Genomic DNA, 12,196 nt, shown 5'->3' on the forward strand with positions numbered 1-12,196 from the left:
CTGCCAAAAATCTGAACCAACTGAGAAGTAAGACAAAATAGCAGATCAAATGGGGGCAAACTATCACCTGCATTAACGTAAAGCCAATATTAAAGTAGTAACTTAAATTCATGGGCAAGTGAACTTCCCAGTATTGAATCCTAGACAGGGTTGGCTTTGCAGACATGCAATCTGGTGGCATGGGGCCTCATGCTAAGAGTCCCACAGTTAGGATTAAATGTTCCATGGTTACATTGTTAAAATTCTTTATTTATTATGATTTTAAAATTTATTTATTATACTTTAAGTTCTAGGGTACATGTGCAGATTGTGCAGGTTTGTTACATAGGTATACACATGCCATGGTGGTGGTTTGCTGCATCCATTGCCCCATCATCTACATTAGGTATGTCTCCTAAAACTATCCCTCCCCAATCGCCTTAACCCCAGCTATTCCTCGCCGAGCCCCATTGTGTGATGTTTCCCTCCTTGTGTCTGTGTGTTCTCATTGTTCAACACCCACTTATGAGTGAGAACATGCGGGGCTTGGTTTTCTGTTCTTGTTCAGTTTGCTGAGAATGATGGTTTCCGGTTTCATCCATGTCCCAGCAAAGGACATGAACTCATCCTTTTTATGGCTGCATAGTATTCCATGGTGTATATGTGCCACATTTTCTTTATCCAGTCTGTCATTGATGGGCATTTGGGTTGGTTCCAAGTCTTTGCTATTGTGAACAGTGCCACAATAAACATACGTGTGCATGAATCTTTATAATAGAATGATTTATAATCCTTTGGGTATATACCCAGTAATGGGATTGCTGAGTCAAATGGTATTTCTATTTCTAGATCCTTGAGGAATTGCCACACTGTCTTCCACAATGGTTGAATTAATTTACACTCCCACCAATAGTGTAAAAGTGTTCCTATTTCTCCACATCCTCTCCAGCATCTGTTATCTCCAGATTTTTTAATGATCGCCATTCTAACTGGCATGAGGTGGTATCTCATTGCAGTTTTAATTTGCATTTCTCTAATGATCAGTGATGATGAGCATTTATTCCATATGTTTGTTAGATGCATTAATGTCTTCGAGAAGTGTCTGTTCATATCCTTTGCCCACTTCTTGGTGGGGTTGTTTGTTTTTTTCTTGTAAATTTGCTTAAGTTCTTTGTAGATTCTGGATATTAGCCCTTTGTCAGATGGGTAGATTGCAAAAAATTTTTTCCATTCTCTTGATTGCCAGTTTACTCTAATGATTGTTTCTTTTGCTGTGCAGAAGCTCTCAAGTTTAATTAGATTCCATTTGTCAATTTTGTCTTTTGTTGCCATTGCTTTTGATGTACTGGTCATGAAGTCCTTGCCCATGCCTATGTCCTGGATGGTATTGCCTAGGTTTTCTTCTAGAGTTTTTATGGTGTTAAATCTCATGTTTAAATCTTTAATTCATCTTGAGTTGATTTTTGTATAAGGTGTAAGGAAGGATCCAGTTTCAGCTTTCTATATATGGCTACCCAGTTTTACCAATATCATTTATTAAATAGGGAATCCTTTCCCCATTGCTTGTTTTTGTCTGGTTTGTCAAAGATCAGATGGTTGTAGTTGTGTGGTGTTCTTTTTGAGGCCTCTGTTGTGTTTCATTGGTCTGTATCTCTGTTTTGGTACCAGTATCATGCTGTTTTGATTACAGTAGCCTTGTAATATAGTTTGAAGTCAGGTAGCGTGATGCCTCCAGCTTTGTTTTTTTCTCGCTTAGGATTGTCTTGGCTATGCGGGCTCTTCTTTGGTTCCATATGAAGTTAAAGGCGTTTTTTCCCAATTCTGTGAAGAAAGTCATTGGTAACTTGATGGACATAGCATTGAATCTATAAATTACTTTGGGCAGTATGGCCATTTTCATGATATTGATTCTTCCTAACCATGAGCATGGAATGTTTTTCCATCTATTTGTGTCCTCTCTTATTTCCTTGAGCAGTGGTTTGTAGTTCTCCTTGAAGAAGTCCTTCACATCCGTTGTTAGTTATATTCCTAGGAATTTTATTCTCTTTGTAGCAATTGTGAATGGGAGTTCACTCAAATTCTTAACAATTTTATCTTTGAATTTGTGTTTTGCAAGTGAAGTTCAATGTGACAAAGAACCATGCTCTGGGGTTTGGAGCCTTGTCTCATACCCAGTCTCCACTCCTGCCTTCTTGCCAGAGTGAGTCCTCATCTGACTGCTCCCAAGCCCCAGCCCACCTGTCTTCTCCTTCCTCACTCTATAACCACTGCCACCCCCTACCCAGGCAGGGGCCTAGATGGGAGCTTGGGAAGAATCAAGAGTGAGTGCATATATCCATGGCATCTTTTGGAGAGGCTTAGCAGTGGCTGTTCCCACTGTGAGCTGGCAGCAACTTGGTGTGCATGGTGGGTGACCAGCAGAAGGCCACATCTCAGGAGGGGTAAACCTCTCAAATCTCCACCATTTTCCCACTCCAATCAAAACACTGAGCATTACCCAGTGCAGAGGTTTAAAGATTTTTGGGAGTAACCTATCTGCTGTGAGATAGGGCTGTGCATTTGTAGAAACGGAAGTTTTTCATCAATTTTCTCAGGCCCCACCCCCTGATTAAGGCCTTGTGTTTCAATCCAGTGGCTGGTGAGAAGGGGAGACATTCGACCTAAGCTGTTGCTGTTTTTCTACTTATTATATCTCCAAGTTTTTTCAACCATGTTTTGTAGTTTTCAATGTACAGTGTACAAGACTTGCACTTTGTTGTTAAAATTATTCTTTAATATTTTATTCTCTTCAATCCTACTGCAAATATGTTTTCGTAATTTCATTTCCAGTTGTTCATTGCTACTGTATAGAAATATAACTATTTTGTATATTGATCTTATATTCTGAAAACTTGCTGAACTCATTTATTACTTCTAGTTGTTTTTTGGTGAAGTACTTAGGATTGTCTACATATAAGACTGTATAATCTGCAAATAGAGTTTTTTTTTTTTTACTTCTTTCTTTCCAGTCTGGTTGGCTTTTATTTCATTTTATCACAAATTCCCTTGGCTAAAACCCCCATTACAATGTTGAAAGGAGTGGTGAGAGAAAGCATTTTTTGCTTATTTCTGATCCTAAGGGCAAAACATTCAGCCTTTCACCAATGAGAATGATGTTAGTTGTGTTGTTGGTTTTTTAATAGATGCCCTTTAATCAGGTTGAGAAAATGTCCCTTATTTCTAGTTTGCTACCATTCTCTATTGCTAGTTGGAATGTTTATCTCGTATGGCCAGCTTGAGGCACCCCCACAAGAACAAGACAACAAATACAAATTGAGAATCTTGGTGGTTTTGCATAGGAGTTAAATGCTCTGATATTTGTATTTAAAATTATTATTGCAGAATATGAAGATAAATGAAAATAATCATAGTAATAATAATTTAAAATTTTAGTTTACTTAGAATGATAATGAATAGCAAACAAAGCACCATGATAAGTTGAGAGTGAAAGTGGAAAAAAGGAAAAGCTTTATGTGTTCCTTTAATGGCATATTTTTCCTGTTCTTTAAACAAAGAGAGTCACATTTTCACTTCACTGGGTCCTAAAAATTAGATAGTTGGTCTTTACCTTAAAATTGTAGTAATGTATTCATTTGCAGCACTGGACTGGGACCCGTTTTCCTCTTTGGCAGGAACATGTATCCCGTGAACATTGCTTTTCTAAGAAGGAGAAAAGAAAATATAGGGCTAAGCATCTCCAATTCTCCTCAAGATCACCAATCAGCTGAGTTACTACTTCCTGCCCCCTCTACTGCTGCCCTTCCAGGAGTGAGCAAAAGGATGGAGAGAGGCCACAAGTGTTGCATTAATGCACACCCTGCACATAAGAGGAAACACCAGGAGCAGGAAATATGCCTTTCCCCTAAATGGGGGAATTCTCACAGGATGAGATACGGGTCACAAATAAATATCTATTGCATCAAATGGAACCTCTTCAAATGAACCATCCTTGATTTAGCTGACGTTGGTGGAAGTAGCAGAAAGGTTCAGAGCCAAGTTAAGATAAATAAATGAATATTTCCGTGTTTATAAAATAAATTTATCATTATTTTACTCACATTCGGTTGACCCACCAAAGTAATAAAAGAAAAAATAAATAATGTCTGAGATTCAATTAGATCACTGGGATATTCATTTTCCTATTTAAGTCTCCTTATCAATACTGAAATCAAGAACATAACTTGCTTCAAGCTAGGAAGACAACTCAATTACCATCTGATTTTTGCAGAATATCATATTATAATAGGCAAAGTCATCACCAAATCTTTACAAGTAAAGCTATCATCAATGCAACTTTTCTAAAAGGAGGTTGAGTAGATATTTTTTGTTTAGATGTCTTTGTCTCTCTCTGAAGCCCTCATAGTGAAAAGAAGAGAGGTTCTTGAACCATTTTCTAGACCTAAGATTTAACTCTTGTCATCTTCTACAATGTTTGACCTATTGCCTTTAAACTTGAAATGGTCCTATTTTCATTTATTTAACGTATAAAATGCTACTTGGTTTTTATTCACTACTTAATTTTCATTTGTGGCAATCAAATGGTTTTCAATGATAATCACAATGCTTGTGTTTTATAGTAAGCTATTTTTTAAAATTAATGTGTTTCCCTACTGAAAAGTATTTTTATTTTCATTTTTAGTGAGTTACACCCTCATGTAAAATTAAAATGTTGTGACAGATGCAAACTTCATTCTTTGGCTCTTTCTGAAATTTTTTATTTTTATGTATATAATAGTTGTACATCTGTATGTACATAATAGTTGTACATATTTATGGAGTACATATGAATCATTGATACAAGCATACCATATGTTATAATCAAATCAGGGTAACTGATTCGTTACCTCAAGCATTTATCTTTTATGGGGGGGTTAGGACCATTTCAATTCTACTTTTCTAGTTATTTTGAAACACACAAAAAATTTGTTAACTAGTCACCTTACTGTGCTACCAAACACTAGCTCTTATTTCTTCAACTTAAAAAACAAACATTATCTAAATGAATAACAATTGATAAAAGAAAAACAAAGGGGTCCTTCTTCCCCATATACTCCCATTAGCCTTAGGGCATCCTTGCTGAAAACATACCTAAAGGAGTGTGGTCCTTTTATTTCATTTTCTCACTGGCTTAGGCAAGGCATTGAATGATCAATAAAATGTTAAGAAAATTCTTAGGTAGATGACAGGGTGATGGATGCAGCAAACCACCAGGGCACATGCATACCTATGTAACAAACCTGCACATTCTGCACATGTACCCCAGAACTTAAAGTATAATATATATATATAAAAGAAAATCACTTAACTTTTAGGATTCTAGTTATGATTAAGTGACATAATTTAAAAGTGTGCAATATTACAGTTAGCCAATGTTCAGTACTCAATAAATAATAGTTATTTTTATTTCCTCTGGAATGGAAGCAGAGTAAATTGAAGAGAAAAAAAGAGGAAAACAATGAAGATAAAGAAGGAAAGCAATAGCAACAGAAAGGCTAGTGCTCAGGTGGAAGCTGCTGAGGAATTTCTTATGTGGATGTTGCTACAGTGTGGACAGGATTCATCCTCACCAAATGTCATGTTGAGGCTTGGCCCTCAATGTCTTGGTGTTGGGAGGTGATGCCCTTTAGAAGTAATTAGAGCCTTATGTTGGATTAATGTCTTTATTTTGGGACTGGGTTAGTTCTCATGGGAAAGGAGTAGCTCCCTTAATAATAGGCTTTTCCATGGCCAGGCTGCCTCTCCTGTTTGCTCTCTTTGCACGTGCTTGTTTCCCATTTCACTTCTCCACCATGCTATGGTGCAGCACGAGGCTCTCATCAGAAGCCGCCAGACATAGCTGCTCAATCTTGGACTTGCCAGCCTGCAGAATGGGGAGCTAAACAGATCTCTTTTCCTTACAAATTATCCAATCTCAGATATTCTGTTATAGCAAAACAAAACAGACTAAGACAGAAGTGAACAATGCTACAGATAGAGATTGGAAATGAACATTCTCCTTTCCAAAGTGCATTATCTTCTGCTGGCTTCCCACCCTACTGCTAATCTGGAACACACAGTATTGAGGGAACAAAAACAGGATGTAAAAAGTGAAAGATATGAGTCAGTGAGCAAGGGAAAATATGAGACAAGGGAAGAAAGAGAAAACATAAATAAAATTTAAAAGTATAGAGGAAAATTAGGATAATAAAATAATAAAGAAAAGGTTAACCAGTTTGGATAGTAATACAGATTAGCAGGCAAAGGACCACCAACTTTTTTTATTAATTCAAAAAAACAGGCAGAGCTTAGTTCTGTTAGTTTTGACCTTTAAGTTTTGAGATTTTTTTAAAGGTTTGTGAGTAGGCTAAATCATGACAAATGCCTAATTTAAAATTGATTTAGCTGCCAATCCCCTCTCCTGTGAGAACCAGCTGCCAACTCTGGTCTAAGACAAATAAAAATACTTGGATTAATTTATTCAGCAACAGAAAAACATGTCTCTTTTTTGGTACATTGGAAATAAAATAAATAAGCTCTGCTAAGGAGACCCATATAAAGGGAGAAGCCTTTTTAGGAAATGATCGGGTCAGGGTCTCCACTTTTGAAAACTAGGGTGGACTGAAGGTAGCAATTCTTGATTGAAAACATGATTCAAGCATTGGTCCAAGTGGGCTTTTTAGGGATCACATGTGTTGGACACTATTCCATATCAACTATTTTATTTCCAGAACACAGTGACTGGAAAGGTTTCTCATTCCGACTAATGTTTAAAAAAAAAACAAAAACAAAAACAAAAAAACACATGGTATACTTCTCTGATCCCATGCTAGCAACCCTTCCGGGAACAACTTACAAGATATGACAGCTTTGCAACAAAGCACTATTAACTCTCTCCTTTTGTTGCTCTTCTCACTGAGGCTCTTTAGAGGGTGCAAATGCCCTATTTTGAAGAAGAGACTTTGACACTGTGCATAGCAAATACAAACAGCAAATTTATTCTAACAAACTATGTAAGCCAATGTCCTCCTCTTTGATCCATTTTGTGTGTGTGTGTGTGTGTGTGTGTGTGTGTGTGTGAGAGAGAGAGAGAGAGAGTGCATGCGCGCATGCCTAATGGTTGGCATGCCAATAAAGCTCAGAGCCTGTGGCACAGAAAGAAAGAGGTGCAAGAAGCCTACAAGTTTATGCTGTCAGGGAAGGATTTCTGGATTCCTAGCTCTAAAGGATTTGAATCACCTGCCTGCTTTCGGAAAGTGTCCTGTTTGTGTTGGGGGAGTCCCAGGGCAGACTTCCATTACAGAAATTGAGAGATGTTGTTGCCTTAAACGCTCCAGCACCTTTCCCAGGCTTGTTACATGCCATTCACTCATTCCTTCATTCAGTAGATATTGATGAAACACCCCTGACTCAGAGCTGGGGAACACGTGAGGCCAGGGAAGGCAGTATGCTAGGATTTGTTTTAGGAGATGAAAAGGTCACTGACCATGATCTTGAATAAGCAGAATTGTGCCATAGGTGTGAGTAATTCAGGTATTAGAGCCAATGTTAGAAGAATAAATTAGAGTCAATGTTAGGACAATATAACAGTAAAGAAAAGGTTACATATTTTGGGATATAATACAAAGTAGCAGGCAAAGTAGCACTAACTCTCAGAAAGTTTTGGGTCTGTGTCCTAGACCCTCCATTTTCTAAAACCTCCTTGGGCGTGCCATTAACTTCCATGAGGTTCAGATAGAGAACAGTGCTTACCTCACAGGGTTTTTATGAGCCTTAAATAAGATAATGCTTTACCTAGCCCATTATTGCCTGTCTCATAGTAACTATTATTAGTATTTTAATAGTCTAATGTTAAAGCACATCTCTTTCTTCAGACCCCTAAATTAAAATAAAGAAGTATAACTGTTATTGCAGGGTATAATCTCATATTTAGTAAATATCTCTGGGGATAATTCTAAGTGAAGAAGTTGAGCCCAAGGCAACTTTGCCAAAAGATCTTGATCTTTGAATGCCTAATAGTGACTTATGTTCATTAAAAAACTCTCTTGTTGGCCAGGTGTGGTGGCTCATGCCTGTAATCCCAGCACTTTGGGAGACTGAGGCAGGTGGATCACCTGAGGTCAGGAGTTCAAGACCAGCCTGGCCAACATGGTGAAACTCCATATCTACTGAAAATACAAAAAATAGCAGGGTGTGGTGGTGTGTGCCTATAATCCCAGCTACTCAGGAGGGCGAGGCAGGAGAATCGCCTGAGCCCAGTAGGCAGAGGTTGCAGTGAGCTGAGATAGTCCCACTGCACTCCAGCCTGGGCAACAAGAGCAAAACTTCATCTCAAAAAAAACAACCGCACCAAAACCCACAACTGTCTTGTTCCCACTGTATTGCCTGGTGGTTTGTGAATATAAACTGATCCCCAGAGAGACTGATGTCCACTCTCTTAAATTCTGAGAGAAGCCCTGTGCCCCCATCCGAGCCCACTTTACCATGTCCAAGACTTTCCAGACTATTTGAGAGCTGAGCATTAGCGAACCTGAGAGCTGAAAGGAGCCTTGAAGGTTATCAACTTCAGCTCTACTCCATTGCATGAGCTGAACCATGTAGCAAGTAAGAGACATTGGAGAGGCTACCTGTGGGTGATCATTTAGTAAATGGGAAAAACAATCATGCCATTTGGGGGCTTCCTGTGTTGATGATGGCTGAGCATCAGAGACTGTGGGATTGGTGAAGGAGATGATTGGCCAGCCTGCTGGCTATGGGAATGAACTATGAAATGGTAGGAAAGTGTCAAGAACGCCATTGCTTTCGCCATCTGTATGGTATTAAGATATATGCGTTCGCTTTGTGTGTACTATTTGGAAATACATTTCTACATATACATTTATATAGAGTGTTAGCAGTAACAGCAACAAAAAGGTTCCAAGAAGTAGTGATAGGAAGGCAAGGTCTCCAAACTGTCTCCAAAGCCAAGATGAAGGAATAGGATGAAGTGCCTTTCCAAAATAATGAATAATAATAATAATGGTAATAATAACCAGCTACTACACCAAGAAGCAAAGGGTTAAGTGGTGTTGTTCATTGTCACATGATGCTGGGAAAGAGCTGAGCAGGAACCTCAGGGATCCAGGGATCAGGAGGAGGCACATCTTGCCTGCACATGTGGCCTCTACCACAAACACTTCAAAGTGCCTCCTCAGACCGACATAACATTCTGACGCCGACTGTAAATGCCCTTGACACGCAGAGTGGAAAATATCAAACACTCCAACAGTCCCCCAAATGCAGTGTCTCTGTACTGGGAAAGGCCTTAATGAGCCTGCAGTGAAGGGAGGGAGGGGGGTTTGAGGGTAGGGCTCAGAGCCAGAGAGAGGGGAGGAGGCGTAACGGGTGGTTCTGATTTAAGGCTTGTACTGATACATGCCGGCGTGTGCAACTGGGCTCAGGCTGCTGTGAATCTAAATGCCCTAGGACCTTGCAGAACAGCCGAAGCATCAATTCCAGGCCTTGCTGAGTCAAGACCCTACTGAGACTGTTTCCCCTTGCACATTCCAGAGCATATGACTCTTAAGTGGAAGAATTTCCTGGCCCACAGAGCTATACTTTTGCTGCAAAGGAATCTTTGTACCCAATTTTCTCTTGCATGGTTCCCCTCTATTCTTATTGATAATACTTTGTGACGCTGTCCACTCTTTGGTAAATTTTAATGACAGAAAACTTAAGAAGCTCTTCCATCCCATGAAGCCCCACTTGCTTTTCTGTAAAGAGGGAGTCTTTCCAGGGGGTCTGTTTATATCATCTCCTAGAAAATGCTCTACAGAGTCAGTAGGTTAGTCCAGACAATGTGGAAGCAAAGGGTAGGTCCTCACTTATATCTCATCTTCTTTCCAATCTATTATTGGAACCAAACCATGTGCTGGGTTGGTTCATTCATTCTTTCTTTAATTTGCTCACTGCTTTTGAAACACTGGGGTACATAAAATTCATAAGATATCACTATATAATAGGGGATGCGGGCAAATAAAAATTAATTACAGACTAGCATGTACAGTGCTACAATAGAGGCCTGTTACAATGTGCCAGGATCACAGGGAAGAAAGTGACTATGTCAGCTTTAGGCACTGGGAACCCTTCCTTTAGGGGACTATATTTAAGCTGGGCTTTCACAAATGGGTGAGATTTCACCAGGCAAAAGATGCAGCCAACACAAAGACACAGGAGAGAGCAAATCATTGTGAATTTGGGAAAGGATGAATTTTGCGTGGTTTGAGTAGAGAATATGACAGCAACAGTGTTAGATAAAGCTAGAAAGGGCATATGTGCCAGGCTAGTGCCTTCATTACAAAGTCTAAAGAGTTTAATGTAGAGCTCTGATTCAATAATAGCTGTGTTTTAGAAGGGCACATTTAGTTTTGGAGTGAAATACGATCAGGAGATCAGGAAAGGGGAAAGGCTGGAGGCTTGCTGTATGTGACAGGCTCTGTAAGTCTGAAGAACATCATTTGCATACTTATGTTTGAACAAATAACTTCTATTTGTTCCCAGGTCTGCTAAACTCTCTTGGTACTGCTGCTTCCAACTCCTTAAAGACGTAGCATATAAATTAATAGTGTTCTCAAGGCACTCTTTTGACCTCTGTTTTAGTCTTTCCAGATCATGTGTTCTAGGAGAGAGAACTTTGGGAAGTCATCAAAACCACTGGTCCATTATAGAGCTACACCCCAGGGGGAGTATGGAGGATGAAGTCCAGCCCCTGGAGAGCTTGAACACATTTTTACATAAACACGAAGCAAATGGGAAATTTTGGCCAGAAAAATGTACTGACTTAAAATGTATTCTGTTACTAAGCTTATATCAAATAGGCCCAAGGGGACCTGTCAGAAATTTTCTTGCAAATTATGTTTACGTGTTTTTAGATGGTGTTTGGGTGGTTACAGTTCTTCTAGTATAGTAACCTGGGAACAGTAGATAAGTGACTAAAAAACATGGTAATGGAATCCCTTGTGTTAGGTTCTAAAGTTTTTACCTCTTCAGGGAATAAAGAGGATTTAAGCCATGAAGAGGAAGGGATCTGGAAGAAAAGAATCAGTTGTCAGTGTTGGGTGTTTTGTTTGTTTTGTTTGTTTACAAAATTTTAATTGTCACTGATGGAGAAAATACCCCAGAATAAAAGGATTAATTTGATTGATGAAACCCAGCAGATTTTATATAATTTAAAAATAACTAGTTGGATCTGCTCTAAAAATATTACATCTTGTTTCTCTCCACAGAAAGACTGTCGGTAGTCAAAAGTCATTGCTTCATCTCGAATATTGGCTCTGATTAAAAGTCTTTAGACGGGACTCAGTTATTTGTTACTGGAAACTTATATAGCTTGGCCTGCAGGCATTGACCATATTGAACATGCACATTTGATTTATCCATCTAACCATCTCTACCATGTATAGAATACCAAACAGTGTGCTGAGATCTTCATATGCATTGTGTTATATTAGCCAGTCTTACAACAACCCCATAAGATCAGTCCTACTAGTAGCCCCATTTTACATGTAAGGAAATTGAAGGCTCAGAAGGATTAAGTTAACTTGAAGCTCCCAAGGAGTACAAATGAGATCTCAATCTAGATCTGACTCCATTATGCTGTCTAACACACTGATATTTCTAAAGAAGGACACTAAAAGCTGTTATCTGAGTATGAGGGCAGAGAAAGGAGAATGAATTTGGTTTAACACAATCAAGTAGCTTGCATGATTAAGGGGTAGAACCAAAAACTCATCTCCGTTGTCTTTGGTCTGGGCTTTGCTTTTGACCCTCTAGAGCACAGGAAGCAGGGGACTGTTATCCCTGTGTCTGGAGTTGAGTCTCCAGGTCACCTGGCAGAGTTGGACAAAATCACCACTGCAGCAAGCTCAAGGTCTGAAAGCAATTATACTAGGCCTAAAAATAAATGAGCTGCAAGTAAAACAGAATTTAATAATGTCTAATTTATAAATTCCCCCTGCTTTTACAAAGACACCAAGCTCTTACATGTGGAAATTCTGTGTTTTAGTGAAGAAGGGAAGTGAATTACAAGGATTTTATTCCTCAAAGAAGCTGCCCCTGCCAGACAACTTTTCTGTGAGCTCATTGCACAGGCAATTTGTCCTTGTGCACTTGGCACCTTGCTCATCTCTTAATTTAAATGGTCCAGGTGGGTGAGCAGAACTCC

At 39.1% G+C, this 12,196-nt stretch overlaps 1 long non-coding RNA gene across 6 annotated transcripts in view; it reads right to left on the minus strand.

Moving 5' to 3' along the window:
• Positions 1-12,196, minus strand: part of LOC105711706 (uncharacterized) — a 285,757-nt gene that overhangs the window by 93,627 nt on the left and 179,934 nt on the right. For all 6 annotated transcript variants that reach the window (XR_010340352.1, XR_010340355.1, XR_010340353.1 and 3 more), the window contains one exon: positions 3,587-3,678. This is a non-coding gene — a long non-coding RNA (uncharacterized LOC105711706). The remainder of the gene's footprint in view (positions 1-3,586; positions 3,679-12,196) is intronic.

This window comes from Aotus nancymaae, unplaced genomic scaffold (assembly GCF_030222135.1).
Source record: "Aotus nancymaae isolate 86718 unplaced genomic scaffold, 86718_ANA_hifiasm-v0.15.2.pri h1tg000108l, whole genome shotgun sequence".
Taxonomy (NCBI): Eukaryota; Metazoa; Chordata; class Mammalia; order Primates; family Aotidae; genus Aotus; species Aotus nancymaae.